This window comes from Podarcis gaigeae (assembly GCF_964106915.1).
Source record: "Podarcis gaigeae genome assembly, chromosome: 11".
NCBI classification, from domain to species: Eukaryota; Metazoa; Chordata; class Lepidosauria; order Squamata; family Lacertidae; genus Podarcis; species Podarcis gaigeae.
The window spans coordinates 37,860,401-37,884,603 of record NC_139687.1 but is presented as its reverse complement, the minus strand read 5'-3'; positions in this window follow the sequence as shown (position 1 = coordinate 37,884,603).

Below are 24,203 nucleotides of genomic sequence, written 5' to 3'. Positions count from 1 at the left end.
GTTAAGTAGAAAGACTATTCCCAGAGCAAATCTATCACAGCCCTCTATTTCAGGTACACAAAAGAGCACATGTTCTGAAAGTTACATGATTTCAGTTCTGCCAGCAATTAAATTCTCTCCTAGAAATTTGCTCCAAGCTATATTAAGAATATGAAGGGGGCAACCCTGTTCAAGCTATAGTAGTTCTGATCACCACACCAAAACATATGCATAAAATTAAACTCCAAATGCCTGGGTGAATAAAAATGTTTTTACCTGGCATCTAAAAACTGATAGTGAAGGCACCAGGTGTGCCTCCCTAGGGAGAACATTCCACAACCAGTATGTTGCAGGTATTAATATTGCATAGCTTGAAGCAGGATGCATAAAAACTTATTCTCCTTGGGATGAAAAATGACCAGACCTATAAATATGATTCAGAAACTTTACTTACAGAAGTTGCTTCAGAACATATAAAAACAAATAATGATACATCCAAACAGTTCTACATGTCCAGCACAGGTTTAATCTTCTTACAAAATTGAAATAACTCCAAACAGACCTAAAATTGGAGGTTTGTCTTTCACCATGTCCTCCATTAGACTGGAGCTGTTTTCTCTTCAGGAGAGACCTCATTAGCACATCCAGAGAAAGACTTAAAGACTAACTCCCCAAGATGACAATTTGCAATTGAATACCTCTCTCACATGATCTAAAGTTAAACATCACGTGAGAACAACAACAGTTGATTATCAACCCATGTAGGTACTCAGAGAGCTTCAAAATAGCCCAATGGAATTTCCCATGTTTAACCTTCAGCAATACCTATTTGAACATATAGTGTTATTTTCCATTTCAGTGTCAATTAAACAATTATACTTAACAAGGAAGCCACCACTGAGAAGGTCCTTTCTCACATCACCAACCTCTGCACCTTCTTCAGAGGGGGCACACAGAAAGATAAAGTGCAGTTGTTGCCAGGGAGATATAGTTGTGGGATTTTTCCCCCTCAAGTACCAAAATAAATTGACTAGCCTTGGGTACTATGCACTTTGACTAATGGTGTGGGGTGGCATTTGCTGTTCCCTCTCAGAGAACAAAATGTCTTGGGACAGCCCCAAGGATAGGCTGGGGGGAAGGGAAGAAGGCAAGAAGAAGTCACTGTCCAACAGGTAGATCATGATCTACTGGTAGATCACTGGGCATCTGTGGTAGATCATCAACTTTGACCTGAACCCCCCAAAAAGGGGTAGATCACTGCCAGTTTCTAACTCTGTGAGTAGATCACAGTCTCTTGAGAGTTGGCCACCCCTGATTTAGGTGATAAATCAGAATGAGCCCAGAGCTACTCTTACAGTGTCTGAACCTCCACAGTGTTGTAGGAAAAGAGTGAAGCAGAAAAGGAAGGCTGAGGGATGGGGGTGATTGTTGGAATTTAAAGTAGTTCCAGGTATAATTCTCCCCTTGCATTCTGTTACATGGCATACACTCAGCTTGTTTTAATAATAAAGAATCAATGACGCTATCCCATCTCCTTCAAGCATGAATACATCATATAAAGACTTCTCGTTATCTCAGAAGAGTCCAATGTGTCTAGTAAAAGTAAATCAATGTAAGCCTCAGCCTATACAAAAACAATATCACCTTTTCCCCTCAAATAGGATTCAGGTCTTAACTCAAAGAAGGATATCAAGAAATGGCAGATTGATGAGGTTAGAGATTATAGTTTCCAGGAATCAATATTCTTTGATTACATCACCATTGCAATTAAAGTTTCTCTCACTTCACCATTATATTTTGAAGATAATGCAAATGAAAAAAGCACAGGAGACCCACACGGCATTCTTAGGAACTTAAGCAGCAGCCTTATACTCTGTGGTTAATACAGCCATTGTCCATCTCATTAGCAGGCTGCCACTGCAATTCCTGGTGAAATTATGTGTAATGTAAACTATTGTATTCCCTTTGGGCGTTCAATATTTTCTAACCCTTTTCTTATTCCTACTCACCACAGCTTTGATTTGGGAAGGTTTTTTTAATGTATCCATTTCAAAGATTGGTAGCTCAGTCAGAATCTGAACTCATGTCTCCCAAAGTTTAGAAGCAAAAACCTGTCTATTCCTCTCCCGCTGATATCTATTGCAACCAATCTGAGACAAATAGGTCGCTCTGCTGGTTATTTCCTGTAGGGCTTCCCTGCAGTTCAAAATGGGAGGTTAGGTCTATCATGCACTGGTATATGCAACTCCAGTGATGTTCGGTACAATGTGCATTTACTGGAAGCAGGAAATTTTGGCACCTCAGGCAGACTCCAGATGACATCCCCTCCCCACCAGGGAAGAAGGGGTGAGGGAAGAGCAAGAGAAGGAAGATGGTCATAGGGATCTGTTGCCCCGGTGGAGCCTGCTGTCTCAGGCTGTTGCCTCACCTTGCCCCATGGGTGAACAAGGGGCTCTCCAATATTCAGGATGCATGTCCTCTGTAAACTGTATCCATTTCTCTTCAAATAAAAAAAGGCTGTTCTTTTATCTGTCAGACATGCTCCAGGCAAAGTTTCAGGGCCTTTCCAGATGAAGTGGGTTTTTTTTAAAAAAAAAAAAAATGTGGCTGTTATGAAATTGTTGTTCAAGATCCCACTCAGCAAACGCCTTTATGGTAGGGGAACTGAATTGTTCTGGTATTCAGAAAACTAAATCTAGTCGCTGCTGTGAAAATGTGATGGGGTTTTTTAGCTAAGACATTCACTCTGACTGCAAGCACCATGTAGTGTTAGGGTGGCCCCTGTGGCCTACTTCACAGCTGACAATCCTCTGGTTGAAAGGCTGTCAGAGGAGAGTCCTCTATTTGAAGGTTCGCGTCAAATTTAAAGCACCATAAGAAGGAACATTTAGTATCAAATCCCATTGTCACAACACAAATCCCATTGCTCCTTGCTTTTGGGTTGGCAACAGAAGCCAAAAGGCATTCTTTGGCAAGACAGAGCCCCTGATGCCAACCGCTCTCTTACAGCAGAGCTACTGTCATTGATTACATGAAGATAGTAAAACATGGTTATTGCTGGACCTGGGCTATTTCTAGTGGCCTACGACAAGGTTGCAGTGGATTTCTTTATCATTGGAAATGGCCCTTGCTCTTTTGGTGACCTATATATTCTTTGAATGTGCAATTTTGTAATAAATTAACCACCAGAATGGCGTTGTCTCTTCAAGCCTGTAAGGAACAAAAATTACAATTATACATCAAGCCCAGTGATGAACCAATTAATAGTTTAACATCATTTTATACTTCCAATTAATTTGGTTCTGAATTCTGCGGCCTTCTGCATTAAGAAAAATGGTGTTCGAAGATTAATTATCCTTGTCAGAGATGAAGGAGCTCATTTCAATTTTCTTAGCATGTTGTAAGACACTGGTGGGTGGACAAGGCAGTGTGGGCATACTTTGAATCTCAGCAATCGCGAAACACATGAAGCAAGTTTGGAGCAATCCACAGTGTGTGATTGCTCTTCTTCAGGCTGTATTGTGCAATTCCAAATTAATTTTTAAAAGATGGGGCCATGCTTTATCAGCAGGATAAAGTGCATTCTGAAATATGCAAAGCCTACCCAGTAATGTTCAAAGTAAGCCCAGCATGGTGATTCAGCTCTTTGTTAGAAACTGGTCTGATAATTAAATTGCACGGTGCATTTCATTCAGAGTTTGGGGGCCCAACATTGCAGTTGGTTGCAATTTGATTTCAGCACTAGGTAGGACAGATTCAGTCCAAGTGCACACTCTATCTTTAACGTACATTTGAAGCACATTATTTTCCCCAATAGGGTCGCGGGTGGCGCTGTGGGTTAAACCACAGAGCCTAGGGTTGCTGATCAGAAGGTTAGCAGTTTGAATCCCCGTGACGGGGTGAGCTCCCGTTGCTCGGTCCCTGCTCCTGCCAACCTAGCAGTTCGAAAGCACATCAGAATGCAAGTAGATAAATAGGTCCAGCGGGAAGGTAAACGGCGTTTCCGTGCGCTGCTCTGGTTCGCCAGAAGTGGCTTAGTCATGCTAGCCACATGACCCGGAAGCTGTACGCCGGCTCCCTCGGCCAATAAAGCGAGATGAGTGCCACAACCTTTACCTATTTTCCCCAATAAATAAATAAATCTGGGTACTGTAGTTTCCTCCTCACAGAGTGACAATTCCTGGCAACCCCTTAACAACTACTGTGCCCCAGAATTCTTTGACGTAAAGAACATGCTTGGGATGTGCTTAAAGGAATAGAATGAATGAAGCCTTAGTCTTTGGATGAGGGTCCAGAAGGTTCTCAGTAGGATTGCCAGATGCAGAATGGGGTTGCTTTATCTTTTGTAGTTATGCAGAAGAGGGAAATTCAGCAGGTCAGCTTGCCATGATGAATTATCCCTCCTGAGACCCCTTCTCTTAGAACCCTTGCCCAGTTTCCCACCACCCATGGTTATTTTATAAAGTCAGAACAGGCAAATAGGGAGGACTGCCATTTTCCACACCAGCTGGGATGGGACACAGTAACCTTTTGAGAAGGAGAAACGGAATATGCATCAGCTGAAGTGGTGACACTGTCATCAGAGCCTCATGGGTGACAGTCACAGCAGTTTTCAAATCACTTATGAAAATGTCCTTAAGACTGCTAGAGTTTTGGATTCTTTTTCCAAAACTCAGCCTCCCAAAAACAAGGCATTGCGAAACTAAGCCAGCCACACTTATTTTAATATGGGTCACTGTGTATTTGTACGCAATTATTTCTTGATGTTAACTGCTGGGCAAAGAACACAGCCATAGTCATAGCTTGCATTGCCACACAAATGCCTTACTATTGTGGCAGCCAATGACCCTATGTAGCATTAGGCATGCTTAAGGCCATTGAAATCAATTAGGCGTATGCATGCCTAACTCTGTCTGGGATTAGGCTATTAGAGTGAAACACTAATAGTGCAATCCTGTCCCTGTCTATTGAGAAGTAAGTCCCACTGAGCTCAATGGGACTTACTCCCAATTAATGCTGTTCTTATGTTCTTATGCACTAAAATATGTGTATGTGTGACTGTCTGTAGAGCTCATTGAATACGAGAAAGACACACTGGGGATAATCTGGTCAATGCTAAGCACTTTCAATTGGTATCAATGGGAGAATTAAGGACATGCTTAACTTCTTCCTACTGAAATCAATCAGACCTTAAATTGCATAATTTTGACTAGTAGTGATTAGTAGATGACAGTGCGATCCTATGCATATCTGCTCAGAAGGAAGCCCCATTCAGTTCAATATGCTGGGGCTTACTCCTGCTGGATATGGAACTGTGACCTTTAAGAGGCAGAAAAGGGATACCATTCACATGTAGTCATCCAATACCTTCCAAGAGATCTTGGAAAGGCATTAAACATCAAGAGTGAATAGAGAATTCATGCTTTGAAGCAATGAATTCACCAACAGATCACTCTCTCCTCCTCAGAGCATATCTGAGGTGAGAGTTTCCCTCAGGGCAAAAGGCCACCACCATCTCTCTGGCCTGGATGGTTCACTCATCACAGCTGCCAAATCACAAGATAATGAATCAGTCTTGTGTACAAGGTCAAGTTCTTCCAGTTCTCCTGCTCTCTTTCTTTCTGGGTCTTCTTGATCTTTTAGCTACGCAGAAGCTCCTTGTTAAATTTGCCACTCAATCCTGCATGTCAGATGATGTAAACAGCTGTTTGGTTCTACTGTATGCTTTCCTGCTAGGAAGCGGTAAGATTTCCTAGTAAGGTCCGATTCCAGTAACTTCCACACCAGGCAAAACATTCCATATAAGGGCTCACTCTTCAGCCCTTCCCCATTTTCTTGGAATACCTATTATTTGGGCTGACTTCATTTTTAAAAGATCCACATGGTCATCCATGAAGCAGTTTCTCACCCATAGAATTCTGTGGGTCAGGTGTACTGTTTAAAGCCTTTGACCTTAAGGTTGTATACAGGGCTGTAGAAAGGGGTGGGGGTGCGGTATGCCCCGGGTGTCATCCCTGAGGGGGTGACAAAATGGCACACCACGGGGGTGGCACTTACCATGGGCCTTGGCCTGGAGTGAACCTAAGCCACGTGTTTCTCCTGGGAGTGAAGAAGAAGAAGAGTTTGGATTTGATATCCCGCTTTATCACTACCCGAAGGAGTCTCAAAGCGGCTAACATTCTCCTCTCCCTTCCTCCCCCACAACAAACACTCTGTGAGGTGAGTGGGGCTGAGAGACTTCAAAGAAGTGTGACTGGCCCAAGGTCACCCAGCAGCTGCATGTGGAGGAGCGGAGACGCGAACCCGGTTCACCAGATTACGAGCCTACCGCTCTTAACCACTACACCACACTGATGCCGTGGCTTGGGGCCCCACACAGCCCGAGACGGCAGTGTGGGGCTTTCATCTACTAGGCGGACTCAGTGGGCAGCTCACCACATTGCCCCCCTGCGCGGATCACCGAAACGCCCCTGGGGGCAGCTCACCCCGCCTCCACTGCTCCGGGTGCCGGAGCAGCTAGCTATGCCCCTGGTTGCATACACACCTGTTCATTTAAAGCGCATTCAAAGCACATGAATTTCCACAAGGAATCCTGGGAACTGTAGTGTGTTAAGAATGCTGGGCATTGTAGCTGTATTAGGGATTCTGTACTTGAGTGTAAAGTGCAGAAGATCAGGGTGAAAAGACACAGACATATATTTGGGGGAAGTCATGTGATTTAAATGTATGGTGTGTATGCAGCCTCTGCCAATCAAATCTAGGCATTTGAAGGAAGAAGGGAGCTGGAATGGAAACTTGCAGTAAGCTCTAGCCCTTTCTCTGGGCGGATCCCAACAGAATATTAAAAACACGATAAAACATCAAACACTAAAAACTTCCTGGGCTGAATGATGCTGGTGGAGACACTCCTTTCTAAGATCACAACTACCCCAGATATTTAAAGCACACCACTTTGCCCTGCAAAATAAATATTCCAGAAAACTGTGATTTGCTAAGGGAGCTGGGAATTATAGTTCTGCATAGTTTTGAAGGTATACCATAGCTCCCAGGATTCTTTGAGGGGAGCCATGTGCTTTAAATGTATGCTGTGCATGTGACTTAAAACTCCCAAGTACATTTACTCCCTTGTAAATCTTATAATCGGGATGCTCATTTCCCCACATTTTCATTTGGTTTCATTGCTGTGCTTGGAGAGCAGCAAGCCATTTGGTCATTAACTCAGTACCCGAAGCAACACTGTCTTTGGAGAGCTTAAAACTGTGCTGAGCCCCAGGCTTCTCAGAAGACACAGCGTCTCCCGACAAACTCCCTCTTAGATGATGAAAGGTGGGATTGAAGTTGTTGCAGCTGTTTGTTTTTTCAGCATCCTAGGGTTTCAAAATAAAAGTGCATCTTCAGAAAAACAAGCTCCGCCTACCCACGAAGCTTGTTAAAATGGCACTCTGGGAGCTGCACAGGGGGAGGCTTGTTTGGCTAAATTAAAGTGGGCCTCAGATGCATAGTTCGCTCAGGCCGAGGGCGCAGATTTGCCCCCACCACATCTGTTTTCATGTGAATTTATCGCTCACAAGGTCTGCCCTTGCTCGCCCTCTTTATTGTTGTTTTAGCAAATTAGTATTTCTGAAGTGCCACGGAAGCGCCAGTTCTTTGAAAAACCAAGACATAAAAGAGAAACTGGATTCTGCTTGAAGCTACAGCAACAATGACAACGGGACAGACTCCACTATGCAGCGCATTACATCATTGGTAGATAATTGATATCTTGCTAGCCTGAGTGGGAGCAATGGGGCAGATTGGTTCAGCAAAGATTCAGTTGTTTCTGTGTTGTGTTCTGCCATTTATTTGGAAACTCATACAAGTTGAGATGATGGTAGAGCAAGACTGTATTTTTGATGAGGAGCCTGCAGGGAGTAGTAATGACTTCTCCAGCCAAGCCACACCTCTGAGGAGCTGGCCTCCAGGGTCATAGCTTTTTCTCTTGATGGGGCCATATGCAACTGGTAAGACGTTGCTGTTTCAGCTGCTGATAGAACATTGGCATGTCCAAGCCTATCCTGGGTAAATTGCAGTAGCCAAGTTCACCTTGACACAGGCCACATGTCAATTGGCAACATTGATAAGAACCATTTAAACAGTTGCTGTTATATCCTATCCTTTCGGACAGGGTTTAGGAAGAGAGAAATAAGGTCTGTCTGTGAGCCTATAACCTACTGAGTGAACAAGAGAAATATGCAACTATGAAAACAGCACATTTTAAAATCCATAGTAATTGATGAGAGAAGAAAATTATTAACAGAGAATGTTGCCTTTGGCCAGGGAGATTCAGAGTTTTAAGTTTACTGTGGTTTTACAAACTTTTATTCAGATTTGCCTCAGTTATATTTCATTTCGTCTTCTTCATTTTAGCATTTGTTAAGAAGAATAACTTTTTCCTTTTGAAAGATGCACACACAAAGCTGCACACAAGCATTTTACAAGAATAAAGTCATTCAAGCAAAGAAAGAAGAAGAAACAAGAGGCATATTTCACACAGTAGAGATTAATGGTAGCCGTGGTGATGTGCCAGCCTAGGATCTCAAACTCTTATTAATATTAATATTATTTTTCTATTTTAAATTTCTATTCTGCTCTTCATTCGAGGATCACAACATGATTCACAATATAGAAACACAAAAATACATATCATCAGACCCTCCAAGTGTCCTTATTTTCATTGGAGAAATGTTGGAGGGTATGTAACATGAAAACAAATAAAAACAACAAACCCTTGCCCACACCCACAGTTTAAAAGGCCCACACATTGTTTAGGCAAAGGCCTGGGAGAAGAGGAATATTTTTGCGTGGTGCCTAAATATATGTAACGAAGGTGCCAGGTACGGCTCTCTGGGAATTGTGTTCCACAAATGGGGAGCCACCACAGAAAAGGCTTGTTCTCATGTTGCCACCCTCCAGACCTCTCGCTGAGGAGGCACACGGGGTCTGGGTCAGTTCATATGGGGAGAGGCGGTCCTTGAGATATTGCTTGAGGCATTTAAGGCTTAATAGGTAAAGGCCAGGACTTTGAATTGGAAACTAATTGGAGCCAGTGCAATAGGGCCAGAATTGGTGTAAGCCGTCTTGCCCCAGTGAACAACCTAGCCACTGAATTCTGCACGAGCTGAAGTTTCTGAACTGTCTTCAGAGGCAGCCCCACATATAACGCATCACAGTAAAATAACCTAGAGGTTACCAGAACATAGATGATAGAAGTTAGACTATCCCTATCCTGATAGAGGCTCAGCTGGGCCACCAGCCAAAGCTGATGGAAGGCACTCTGCACCACCAAGCCCTCAAGTGACAGAAGTACCACGAAACGGCATGCCCGTTCCTTCAAAGGGAGTGTAATCCCATCAAAAAGAGGCAACCTCCCAACCATCTGGTCTGGGGAACCACCCAGTAACAGTGCCTCAGCCTTATCTGGATTGAGCATCAGTTTGCTGGCTCTCATCCAGTGCATTACTGAGGCAAGACAATGATCCAGCACATCCCCTGCCACACCTGCAGATGCAAATGAGAAGCTGAGCTGTGTGTCATTAGCATACTGCTGCCAACATACACCCAAACTCCAGATGACCCAATTTAGCCATTTCATGTAGATGTTAAATAGCAAAGGGGATAATATCGAACCCTGAGGATCCCCACACTGAAGGCTCCACAGGGTTGAAGGACACTCCTCAAGTATCACCTCTGGAAAGAACCATCTAAGTAGGACCGGAACAACCGCAAAGCAGTGCTGCCCACCCTTAACTCAAACAGCTGCCCCAGAATGATACCATGGTCAATGGTATCATAAGTCAATGAGAGGTCAAAGAGAACTAAAAAGGACACATTTCCCCTGTCTCTCTCCTGACAGAGGTCCTCATACAGGGCAACCAAAGCAGTTTCTGTGCCAGAACTAGGCCCTGAATGAAATGGAACTCGAAAATCATTTTCCTCCAAGAGCACCTGGATCTGGTCCACAACCACCTGCTCAGGAATCTTGCCCGAGATGTGGCGATTGGCAAGTGGCTAGTAATTGCTTAGATTTTCTGAATTCAGGAACTCTACTGGCAACTCAGAGCTGGCCCAGATCCAAAATAATCATGCATGCCCCCAAGGTTGTGTTCTTCTCTGATTTATGTACTGTTGGATTCTTTAAACGGTTGTGCACTTCAAATGAAGTACCCCATTGGCTCTCCAGATGACCTTCCTTTTCAACATGTCACTTTGACCAACACCACAGAAGTCAGGCAAGCGTACTGTCTATGAGTCAAATGTTCCAGCAAGTCCTTTCTGGCTGTGGTCTGTGTTTATTTAGATCACAAGCATGCACAGAGTGCCTCTAATCTTTGGTCACTTTTTTCCATTCTTGCTCAAGCTTAGCTGCAAGCCTGGCCACAACTTCCTGTTCTGATACAGCCAGCGCATCTCTGTGAGTGCAAAAGAGAAACAGGGCAGAAGTCCCAGTGTTATGAAAGAGTATGGGTATGCAAACTAAGGCCCAGGGGCTGGATCGGGCCCAATTGCCTTCTAAATCCGGCCCATGGATGGTCCAGGAAACTGCGTGTTTTTACCTGTGTGGTATTTGGAGCATTCTTTGGCACTGCCCTTCTTTGGGATTGGGAAGGTTTACTCCTAGGTAGTTGCAAATAGGTTTGGAAACCATAGAGCAACTACAGTGGTACCTCAGGTTACATACGCTTCAGGTTACATACGCTTCAGGAGGCCCCATTAGCTAAAGTGGTGCTTCAGGTTAAGAACAGTTTCAGGTTAAGTATGGACCTCCGGAACGAATTAAGTACTTAACCCGAGGTACCACTGTACAGTAAAGTTCTACATAAAAACAGCCTGTGGTCACTGCAAATATTGTTTCAGATTATTACTGAGTTATTCCAGCACAATGCAGTAAGGGCTTCTTTGGAGGAAAGATTCACAGGAGCTAAGCACTTTGCAGTACTTAGGCTTTGCCCTGGAATATATGAAAGCTACCTCTGAGCATGTACAAACAGCACCTCTTGCTACTGAATAATCTTTCCCACACCTACACAACCAGGGATTGCAAAGCAGAGCTATTGGGTGGTTGTGAGACTCATAAAATCTTTTTTAAAAAATGTAATCTGCCTGTATTCATTAAATTGGTTCTTTTTATTAATATAAAGGTTGTTTTTAGTCATTATTCTTTTGTACAAATAACACTTGCAGTGTACAGTTTAACACTAAGGAAGAGATGAGCATTTTTAATAAAAATGATGCAGTCTGTGTGAGTGTATTAAATCTCAAGAAAGCTTTTTTTTTTCTTTTTAAAAAACGCATTCAATATTCCAAGCTCGAAAACCTTTTGCATATCAAATTTTCAATGCAGGTTCATTACCCTAAGCTAGACTTCAAGGCTAGAGAATGGAAATTGACTGTAATTTTATTTTTTTTATTTCTTTGCAGCTATCTGACATCATCGTCTTCTTTTAGGGCATTATGTCATTCCTGCTGAGACGCATTATCTCACGTTGGATCAGCATTAGTGATTTTTGTGGGCCTACTGCAGTGCTCCTAAAGTACTGCCGGGAACTACAGATTGAAATCAGAAGCATATTTTTTAAAATAATAAAAAATTATTTTTCATTACAAACTGGAAGGAATGAAGAATTTAACATCATAATATTATTTCTTTCTTTTTCTATCTTCTGAAGCAGTACCCTTGTTTGATTAATGCGGAGTACCCTCTATGTATTTAAAGCACGTTATCAAACACACACCCAAGAGTCCTGGGAACTGAAGTTTGTTGAGGGTGCTTGGAATTGTAGTTCTATGGGAGGTAAACTACAGGTCCCATGATGCTTTGGAGGAAACTGTGTGCTTTAAATGTGGTGACTGTGCAGTCTAAAAGAAAACAACAATAGAATAAAAAAGTTGTGATGGATTTTATATGTAGTAGGTAAACAAAATCCCCAAACTCAAAGACTTATATCAGTGATTTGTCCCCACTCCCCGCATAATAAATCTGTGTCCAATATCTGGAGACAAGAGTTAACATAGAGTTTTTGTTAATTGGCAGCTTATAACAATAGCTAGTTTTTGCTGGACCTCCTTTAGCCAGCTCCATCCCCTCACCCCTTTCTCCAGGGATCATCTCTAAACTCCAATCCCAATGATTCTTGTAAGGAGATGTCTCTAAATGACTACAATCACTACAGCTCCAGTTTCCAGATAATTGGAGTGTGGGGTGGAGGGAATTAAGCAGTAAGTGCTGGCCTGTTCTAGCCTGTCAGAGAAATCTGTCCTTATACCATTTTTTTTTAAAAAAAATGTATAGTTTCTGCCCCATTAGAGCCGAATACTTCCTTTGAAGCTGTGCAGTTTTAGTTTTTAATGTTGACTTGCAAATTTGTGGTGAAAAGAATGTTAAGCAAGCCAAGGGTAATTGTTCCTGTCAGGCAAGTTACAAAAGGTTAGGGACATTACTTTACCCAGTATCACTGTACTGATTTCAACATAGGGTCAGATCCCAAACCTACCAAAACAGGCAGGATTTGTTGAATTCGGTTTAAGCATTTTGGGTTACTATTTTATCTGCAGAACCCTTTCTACGTCCCCAGTACAGATTTTCAGTCAAGATTTGTTTTTCCTATAAGTTCTCGCCATATTTCTTTGCTTACCATGAAAGATGCTTTATTTTTACACACACAGCCAGGGCGAGAAAGTGAACAGATGGGATCACTTGTAGTAGCTTTCCATATTGCAGTCTTGCAATGCAAATATTTTGGAAGATTGTGAAATACTTTTCGCTCCTGCGTTTGTCAGTCGTCAACCAAATCAGTTCTAGAGTTTTACATCGATAATCCGAAACATAACCAGGCTAGAATATATTGCTTTCTATTTAAAGACAACTCTTAAATTGAGAAGGAGTCTGCATTACATCAGCGTGCCTATGGCAGCGGAAGAAGTGCGATGTGATTTATGAAGGGTCAGTCCATGTCCTGTGATGATGCAAGATCTATGCAATGCTTGCCTTGCATTTCATCAGAAATCTACTGAGATGCAAGACAAATGTACCGCCAAAGGAAGTCCTTGTGTCCTGAACAGAAGGTAGGTGCTCAGTCCTCATCTTAAACTGGAGCACGGGATAAGAAGTGGCCTACGAAGGAGTATATTTTAACGTGGAGCATTAACAGTGTCACCAACAGTATCTGTAAGTGGCTTTACCACCTGAATTTCAAGAATGTCCCATCACCTTGAGCTGAAGGGCCTTCATTGAGTCCCTTATGTATCCCCTATTTGTGGGTCACTGTTGCTTATGGGATGGGGTGCCAGTGATCCACTTGCCAGGAAGCTAATGCAATGGCTCTACCCTATGGTGCAGAGCCACTTCTGACAGCACTGGAAATCTGGGGAAAAAGGCCAACATGGGCAAGACTGAGGGCTGAGCCATGCTGCTATTTGCCCCACTGTTTTCCCCAGGAAAACCAGTGGATTAGTGCTCAATTAGAGCAAACAGTAATTGGATTTTCCACGGACTGCCGTTTGTTCTGATTTATCACTAAAGAAGAGGTTTTTCCAAGGGAAAGCGGTGAGGAAAAGGCAAAACCACTCAGGTCCATGCCTAGAAAGCCTGGGGCAAGCAGAAAACCACTTGGACCCGTGCTTTTTAGGCACAGAAAACTGGAAGTGTGGACAAGCCCTCACTTTTGACCCATTTTCCTCGATTGCCTGTTTTCCTGAAAGCCAAACATGCTTACAGTTCCCCCCACCTGACCTTCCCAGTCAACACAGGAATTTGGGGCATGAGAATCCCTAGAAACATGGAAGTGTAGAATTGGGAGGGATCCAAAGAGTCAACTAGTCCCTGCCATGCAGGAATCACAGCTCCAAAGAGACAATTGGCAAACACCGGACTGGGACTCTTGATTCTACGGAATGGGCACACTGGCCCTAAACTCCAAACAAAGCATGCAAAGGAATGGGTGAGGAGGCTTCTTTCTCACCCATATTTCCATTGTGTCTTCACAGCTCTATTCCAGTTCACTGACTGTGCTGAGATCTTGGTTGTGTGGGGGCAACGTAAGATGAACTGGCCCAGCTTTTTAAAATGAACTCAGCCAAGTGAAGAGATCATTTTTCTCTCCTGACATTTTCAACTACTTAGCTGCTTAATTATCTGTTACCAGAATGTCTCCCTGTAAGCGCCAGCAATTTCACCCATTAGCAATTAGCTACTGAACTTAGTGCAATTGAATAAATACATAAATACCCCCACCACCTGCGCGTGAATGCAAAGAATGTTTCAGAGATATAAAGGGCTGCACTCATGAAGGATTGCTAAATGCGTTTTGCACCCGACTATATTTTGCCTATTGATCTGGTGACCATCTGCATTTCTGTCCTGCATATAATTAGATTATATAAATAAACTTCTGCCCTGACCATATTTGGGGTATTGACCCAGTAAGCACATGCATTTCTTCCTACTGCCATTGCACTGTCAGCAAAATCTTTACATTGTGATAAGGTGTTGGGAGAAATAGAAGGGAGAACAGGTTATTAATGACCGACCTACTGCTTAGTTTAGCTGAAGATGCAAGCCTATATTTATAATTTGGTTCCCTTTATTAAAGATCAGTCCAAGGAATAATAACTTCCCGAAGGCCATTAACATATGGCATGGGAAAAAGCCATATACAGAGGCACTGGTGTAATTAAAGGCATTTTATTAACTCCAGATAATGGAAACCACACATAAGTTAAATGCTCGGCTCAGTTGCGCCACTGCAAAAGTCCCTGTAAAAGTTCCAAAATGTGAAGCAATTTTTCCCATAGCTGAAACCCCTGTAGAAATTTCAGTGAAACTTCAACGAATTTCAATGAGATTTCACTGCACTTACAATACAAAAAAAAAACAACTACTTTCCTATCTTTCAGAAACATGTAGGAAACCCAAACCGAAAAGTAATAGAACATTGAACCAAAACCAAGTAATGGCAAGTAACTTTACAGAGGTGAAATGGGGGGAAAAACTTGTATACTTGTATGAAGTGCATATAGGTAACACTGTAGTACAAGGATGGGGAAATTCAGGCCCACTGGCCTATGTGCCTCCCCCACCCCAGGAACTCTCCCCAGACGAAGCCAGAAGGAGAGGGGTGACCAGGAGCTGCTGTCGTGTCCATAGCGGGGTTCAGAGTGCAGAGCAGCCACCTCTGTAATTCGTCTAATAAAGCTATGCTGATGTGAACAGCTGTGAAATGCACCAGAGAAGGACAAACAACTTCGCTGCACTCTAAAGTAGCAATTTGAACACACCCTTAGATGGCTTTAAAAGGGGGCTGGACAGGGTTAATAGCCACGTATAAACATAACCCACACAAATATTTTAAAGAGCAGGCTCTGTGTCACTTTAAGCACCTTTTAGAAAGTTCTTAAACTGGAAGGAAAAACAGTTGCATGAGAGGGCCTGATCGGGATTATGCTCTTGATCCAAATAAGGGATTAGCACTGGTTGGCTGCCAAAAAACCACCCTCCCCTGCTGCTACTTGCCCCTGAAAGCAGCGCATTTGGAATCAAATAGCAGTTGGGAAGAGATTCGGGGTGAGAAACCAGCAGGTGACCTCGATTCTATTGGGGAGCATGATCTGATTTCCCCCTGCCCCCCCAAAAACCAAAAAAAAAAAACCCCTTATTTTCATTCAAACTAAAAGCAGCTGCATAAGCGTTTTTAAAAGTATATTAACATAATGTACAGTCTGGCACTTAAGTTAGTGCATTTCACCACATCTTCTTGTGTCACAATCCACATTCATTAATTTTTGCATAGCATGAAGAAATGCTATGTCTTTCCGGATTCTACCGCAAATCAATTTCAGTGGGAAAATCTTGCATTTTTGGGTTATGTGAAGGCATGACAAATCCTGAAAGATCTGCTCTTAAAAATCATTTTTAAATTGAGTTCTTCAGCCTAACACTATTTTCTAGTCTCTCTCTCTCTCTCTGTGTGTGTGTGCTAGAGAGAGAGAGAGAGAGAGAGAGAGAGAGAGAGAGAGAGAGAGAGAAAACATGTTTAGAGTGAGGGAGCACTGTGTGTATCCATACATTTCTCAGAAACTTCTGTTTTACGGTTTTCAGATTGGAGAAAATCTTCCAGGGATTCTTTACATGAAATCACATGTCTTTCTTGGACAAGAGTTGCTGCCTTGTTAACGAAGCAGCTGTCTCCGCTGCTGAACGCAGTGCAAAAAAATATTCATGTGACTCTGATCAAGGCCAAAGGGGAAAGAGGCCATCCTCTTTTATGCCTGTGACTGCAAATGGGGAGCCCAGGCAGGCATGGCTCCCTGCCTACCAGCATGCTGGAGAAAGCGGGGGAGTTCAGATGACGAAACATGATAAAGCTGATCAGATAGCTTGTAGCGCTAGGTGTGCTCTGCTCTGAGATACCTCCTTTGCACACGACGATGTCTGTGCATGTGAATCAGGCCCACGCTTGTCTGGAGCCTGTATTGTACGAAACACTGCCTTATACTTAATCCCTTTGCTAGAAGACCCTGGAGGCAATGGTTTTTAAGAACTGTGTGTGCAGGAATATCGCTAACACGTAATTTATATCTGTATAATTGCTGCTCACACTTAATTAAAATGCATAAGTAGACACACACCCCACAGAAATGTTGCAACGGTATGGGCACTTGCCATAATTTTCCACAGAGAGCTGTTATATTTTAATGTCGCAAACTGTGGACAATGCAGCCGTTTATCGTGGCAGAACGACAGAGCAGGAAGGATATTAAGGGGTACAGGAGCACCATAGCCTCATGTCAGACCCTCCAAGTGTCCCTAGTATCAAGGGACAGTCCGGAATTACAGAAGCTGTTCCCATTTCCGATTTGATCCCATAATATCCTCCTTTTCCTTAGGACGTCCCTACTTTCATCAGAGAAATGTTGAAGGGTATGGAGTTCTGCAAACCCCCCAAACCAAGTAACCCACAAGATAAATAACTATACAATCTTTAGAAGACATCTGAAGGCAGCCCTGAATAGGGAAGCTTCTACAAAAATTGTTTAATGTTTTATTATGTTTTTATATATGTTGGAAGCTGCCCAGAGTGGCTGGGGCAACCCAGTCAGATGGACGGGGTATTATTATTATTATTATTATTATTATTATTATTATTATTATTAGACGTGCCCATTTTCATCGGAGAAATGTTGAAGGAGAAAGAGACAGGATAACAAAATGGTGTGAGCATGTCCTCCAAACAGCACCCAAGCGGGAGATCACCAATGTCAGCCCAATGTCACACTCACAGAGAGAAGCTCTTTGCCCCTCTCCTTTGTTCAGAAGGGAAAGGAAGCTGGGTGTCCACTCCTGGAATCCAGTGAGATGTGTGCATGCTTAAGGGGGCATGTTCAATGCAGGAGGGGCTAAGCCATGGCAAAGAGGAACCGAGCAGGAAGAGCAAACACCCCATCATAAATTACAGGAAGTGGTCCACTGGCTTCCATGTTGCCAGGTTGGTGACTCCTTACCCAACCGTCCCAATAAAATCAGGACATCCCATTTTGTCACACAAGAGCATGGCAGCGTGCGTGCACAATCTTGCGTGACTCGCGTGGCAGTGCAGCCCCAAAAGACAACGTCCCTGTTTTTCACCTTGATGTGTTGGTGGGTATGTGATTCCTAGTGTGAAAAGAATAAGTACAAAAAGGGTCATATTGGGGATTAAAACAAAACAAAACCCTTTTTAGTAGCAAATATGAGTTCATCTCCTTTCAGCTTATATCTAGCAATTCAACTCTCCTTGCTCCTTGTCAATCCTGTTAACCTTCCCCTCTGTTAACCTTCATTCTTTTGCTTTGTCAAAGCAGCTTCAGAATCTTTCTTTCCCTCTTCATTTTTTCCACCGCGTTGAAATGTTTAAGGTCATGGGCTAGAATTACTCACATGCTCTGTAAGAAAACAGTTCTTTTCTGGAACGCACGCTAGCTTGTGAGCAGTAAAAATGAACTGGAGCCCGACAGCAAGGAGGGAGAAGCAGCTAAGTCTGCAATCTTATCTGCACTTAACCTGCGTTGAAATGGGATTCAAGGTGAACAAATCAGATTCTTATCCAGCCCAAAGTGAAATGAGTTTTTGCATCAGGCCAACCTGTTCCCAAAGTGTTCAAACTGTCTGCAGTTATTTAAGGTGCACCTTTTTTTTACCTGTGCCCCAGAGGCTGCCTGATTAGGATATCTTGTCTCATTTCCACAAGCAGCAGCTGAATCTTGCATGTTCCAGATCCACCCACACTGGGGCAGGCATCTCAGTGGCTGCAGGGGGGAAAGAAGAGCTGTTGTTAGCGAGGTGTATACAACCCCATGGCAGTGAAAGGGCCGTATTCTGCACATCGTCAGAAGCAAACTCTTCTTAGCTGTTACTTCACAAAGTTCAGATATTAAAACAAGAAATAGTGGGCTTGAGTTGAGATCTACATCCAGTTAAAACAAGCAATCCTATGCCCACTTACATAAAAGTAAGGTAAAGGTAAAGGGACCCCTGACCATTAGGTCCAGTCACAGACGACTTTGGGGTTGTCGCGTTCATCTTGCTTTACTGGCCGAGGGAGCGGGCGTACAGCTTCCAGGTCATGTGGCCAGCATGACTAAGCCGCTTCTGGTGAACAGAGCAGCACACGGAAACACCATTTACCTTCCCGCCAGAACAGTACCTATTTATCTACTTGCACTTCGTGCTTTCAAACTGCTAGGTTGGCAGAAGCAAGGAACGAGCAACGGGAGCTCTCCCCGTCATGGGGATTCGAACCACCGACCTTCTGATCGGCAAGCCCTAGGCTCTGTGGTTTAACCCACAGCAGCACTAGTACGTCCCACTGAATGCAATGAGATTTATTTATTAAACATGCATAGAATCCAGTGTTTGGATAAGCTTCTTGAGGTAGCTAAAGGCACATTACCCTGGTTTGGGTGATTTGGTGCTATATATATAGTAGGCACAGAACTTTTGCTCTTTTGCTCCACATTTCAAGGTACAAGGCCACGCTTTCTTGGTCTGTGTCCAAGCACTCCTCCCCCATGTTATCCCCATGAAAACAAGCTCTTTACTGCTGAATCAGAACAAATGGCAATCTGCAGAAGACTCAAATTGCTGTTTGTTCCAATTCAGCATTAAGGAGTGGGTTTTCTGGGGGGAGATGCTCAGACCTGGACTGGAAAAGTGCAGGCCTGTGCCTAGAAAGTGTGGGGCAAAAGTGTGGACGAGCCCTTAGACCACAGAGGTGTGAGTTGAAATCCTCACTCAGCTACAAAGCTGGTGACCTTATTTGCTCGCTCGCATATTTATTTGTTTTGAGCATCACTTTGCTACGCTTCAGAATAAAACTCTCTCAGAATGATGCACATGTCAGTGACAAAAGCCTATTGATTAAAAAAAATAAATCGCCACAAGCATAAAAATAGCAGAACAGCAGTCACAAACAAAACAATAACTCAGTGTAAAATCAGCTTAACTTCTTGATTATTATATTTGGCATTTATTAAATTATATACCACCAATACGGCAAAATGGCTTCTAAAAAGTTTACAACTATAACATTAATCCATAATTAAAACACACAATAACATTAAAACATCTTTATCAAGACACATAATAAAGCAATCAGCATAACATCTGAAATAGTTAAAACAATAACATCACAGTTCAGTCCCGGGAAATGCTTACCTAAACAGGTATGTCTTCTGGAGCCAGTGGAATATCCAGTGATGGGGCCACTTGTATTTTAGCATGCTGGGATGTCTGGCCAAATTTTAAAGACCTTTTTGCCTAGCACCAGAATGATATCAAAGTTGGCAGCAAATAAGTTTTCCTACAGAGAGTGTTCCATAAACAAGCCACAGCCAAAGCTATATTTTCTGCAGTGACTGGGGCTTGGGAGAGATGTGAAGGAAGCCAATCACTGTGGTAATTCTGGCAATATGTTTTCCAAGAAACATACCATGGATTTGCATGCTTCCTCCCTCCCCTTGCAGGTGGATTCCCGATTCCTTACCATAGTTTGCCATTGAATTGGTGCAAACCATGGTCAGCATTGATCCTAACTGCTCCAAACCAAATCTTGGTCTGAAGATGTCACAACACATCTTTTAAAAAGATGAAAGAGTAGCCTTAAAATGATCTGCAACTTGGTTTTAGGAAAGAACTTGTCAGCCCCCAAAGTAGGATTTTGCTGCCATTTTAGAAAAGAAGCAGGCACATTAGGAAGATGTGTCCAGAGACCTATGTCAGACTTTGTGGTAGCAGTTTCAGATACTGCAGCCTGATGATGGGGATAGGATACTTGAAGGGATCTGGACCCCACAGTCTCTTTCAATCCATGTCCATCTTAGCTTATTTGATTTCCCCAGAGGATGTTGACCATGTGAGGGTGGTAAATGCTTCCTTGAGGGAGGCAGTGTGGTCAGTTGTCTTGAAAGAGATGCTGCTAGAGTCCCTCTTCAAGAAGTGTGTAAGAACTATCACCTGGTTGCAAATATTCACTTTGTAGGCCAAGTGCTTCAGAGGGTTGTGACTGGTCAACTTCAGGGGTACTTGGAAGAAACAGGTTATTTAGACTCCTTTCAATCCACCTTCAGACCTGGTTTTGGCACTGAAATGACCTTGGCAACCCTGATGGATGATCTGTATCAAGAGAGGAGCAGGGAATGCAACACTGTTAATTCTCCTAAGTATCTCAGCAACTTTTGATACCATGGACCATACCATGCATAGTGGCAAGGTGAAATGGGAGTCCTGTTTCTACCTACAGGGCTATTTCCAGAGAGTGAAATGCCCGGCTTTAGATGATGGAGAGCTCTGAAGTTTTAAACTTTTTAACCACTGATCATTGGGGATGAGAAGGAGTGGCTCTTATATTTATTGTCTGGCTATTTACATGATTTATTGCATTTCTTTTACATTTTATACTTAATGTGCAAAGTAAGTAAGAACTGGATGCTGATTATATGTAGATCCCCTGTGAAAAAGTGAGTGGAAAAAAGGCTGCTTATTTTACAATAAATGTATTGTGCAAAAGCATCCCCAGTGAATTCACGACTAGGAAGAAATTTAAACCACAACCTCCAAGATCAAAAGTTGCATTGTTAGCCAACATGCTACACCCTTCCAGGAGTTAGAACTGCAGCCATAATCTGCCATTTTCCCAGGAAAAAGAAAAGGTAGAGGTTATTATCAGTCAATTAGGGTCTACCACACCATTTAGATATGTCACTGGATATGTTCCCACTCCTTCAGATCACAACATTATCCATCAGCCTTAGCAGCCCTGCAATATTTTAAGGCATATCCGTGAATTGTGCAGGACTTGGTTTCCAGACAGCACATTAAAGTAGTCCCTCTTGCTGCCTTTAAAACCGGCCCACATTTCTGGGAATCTAGTTAGCTGCAAGAACTAAAAGCAATTGCAGACAAATCACAGCAGCAACAATCCTGGCTTTGTTTATTCTTTACAGAATGTGTCCAATCTTGGCAAACATAAAAATTTTCATCTCCTGGTTTCCCCCCCTGCCCCCCTTCTCAGAGCAAAGACCGCAGCTATGCCAAAAGTTAATGGCTCTGGCATGATTCTTCATTTCTCTTAATGCATATATGTTTGGGCCTGCCCCAGTTTGTTTTCTGTTCTATGTTATTCTTCTGCCCTGTTGGGGGGGAGAAAGCTGCTTAATTCTGTTTAATACGGTGCCATCTCAGCTGCTTGTTCCCATTTGCTACTTTGTCATCCACAACTGTTGTACTTGCCAACAGCATTTTCAGCAAAGGAAAAATCTTGCATACATTTGACTCCAAGAGAAATAAATATTAGAAACTTTGTCGTTTTTTCCTTTATATGCCGTCTATCTTTCTATCTATCAACCTGATTATTGTGCGTTCCCTTACTTGCTCAGGACACGTGTATTCAGTCCACATTTGAAACTCCTTTAATATTCATAGGAATGTAGAAAGGTGTAGCTCCCATAGTCCAGTGTTGTCTAGCTCAGTGTTTTTCAACCAGTGTGCCGTGGCACCCTGGGGTGCCTTGAATGATGGTCAGGGGTGCCGTGGGCAACACTGGCCCCGTCTCTCTTTTCTTTCCTCCCTCCTCTGATGCCCTCTCACATCGCTGCGAGGAGAGGAGAACAGGCTGAGGGAACACCCCACAAGGGAAGGTATCCAAAAAAGGGTGAGAGGCTGCCAGCTCTGCAGGCTAGGAGTTACATAACTGGGCTCCTGAGCCCCACAGGGGTGACACAGAAAGAATGTACAGTGATACCTCAGGTTAAGAACTTAATTTGTTCTGGAGGTCCGTTCTTAACCTGAAACTGTTCTTAACCTGAAGCACCACTTTAGTTAATGGGGCCTCCCACTGCCACCACGCCACCGCCACATGATTTCTGTTCTTATCCTGAAGCAAAGTTCTTAACCCAAGGTACCACTGTAATTGGTTAAGGGAGCCGTGGACTCAAAAAGGTTGAAAACCTCTGGTCTAGCTCAATATTGTCTATGCTGACTACAATGGCAGACTTTGGACTTTAAAATTTACTTACTTTTGACCAGGTCAAGGTCCAAACATGTTTCTGCCCCTGTCCAAACTGCATAACCCTTGACTGCCAGTTAATTAATTAGCAGTCGTTGCCATTTGATCAGCCACCCCGAAGCAAAAAAGAAACATTGAACAGCAATAACATATTTATAAAAATTCAAGTCACTCAAGGAACACCACCATTCAAGCTCTAAACTGTTTTGATACACAATGTACAGGCTTTCTTTGACTCTGGTGGCTGTGATAATAATATTGTTAATTAATTGGTATTGATCACTGCCAGCTGTAAAATAGGCATTATAAGGCCATTACAGTCCTACATAAATGGGCCCTCTGGGATCTTTGGATAGGGCTGGAGCAGAGACCAGACACTTTAATTGAAAAACATCAATTATATATGCATTTGAACAATGAAGCTAAGCTGTACACTTGTCATAGAAGCTCACCACTGTAAGACATAATCAGGTTTTACATTTACAGACAGCGTTTCATCCACAGAAACTTTGAAATAAAGTCAAAGAAATACTTAGCAGATTGAGGGAGATGTAAGAAAAGCAGGTGGCAACCTCTGAAAAGAGCAGCACAGGGCTGTTTGCAAAAGGGCTTTCAAATAGCCCTGCACTGCCTTTGGCTGCACATAGACAACAAAGGAGAAGAGGATTTATGGGTAATACTGCAGACTGCAGACCCCATTGTTTCTCCCTGTACAGTAACATTCCAAAGACACAGGACCTGATTGTCTCAGTTCCATAGCCACCGGTATGTTTTATTTTATTTTTCATTCTCATTTTGTATTTTTCTTTTGTGAACTGTCCTGGGATCTTTGGATGAAGGGATGTATACAAATTTAAATAATAATAATTCAGATCTTTCATGATACATAGCCTTATCTTTCTGTGAGCACTGCTATATAGTATTCTTGTCCTGAATTTGTGCCACACACCCTTCCTCTAAAGAGCCCGAGGTGGCATAAAAATGGGGTTTTCCCAGGTTATTTTCTGCACAACAAACCTGTGAGGTAAGTTATGCTGAAGGATGTTGACTGGCCCAAGGTCACTCAGTGAGCCTCATGACTAGGTGGAGATTTCCAACATTCTATCTACGATATCCCTATTGGCTGTTTGTAGAGCAGAAATGACTAAGTTCTTATTCTGAGTAGGGGTGAGCATAACCTCAAGCTCCTTGGAGATCAGATGGCTTCTGATGCCTCCCATAATCCACAGTCCCCATACACCCTTGGGTCTCTAGCTGTTTTGGAACTACAACTCCCATCATCCCTAGCTAGCAGGATCAGTGGTCAGTGATTATGAGAATTGCAGTCCAAAAACAGCTTGAGTTTCGGAAACCCTGATCTAGACTGATGACGAGTCCTAGAGAAGTTGCAAGTTCGCACACTATTTTATAATGTTCTGGTTGGCCTAATAAAGGTATTGCTCTAATGTAGTTTTTTCTTCTTCTTCTTCTTATAGGCCAACATGACTAGGAGGATAGAATCAGAGAATTGTAGAGCTGGAAGGGGTCATCTAGTCCAAACCCTTGCAATACAGGAATCACAGCTAATCACAGCTATGTTTGCTCTTTTTATGGGGTGTAATAATAGATCTTAAAGTATTGGTTGCTGTCTTATAGTGGTTTTTTTATGTG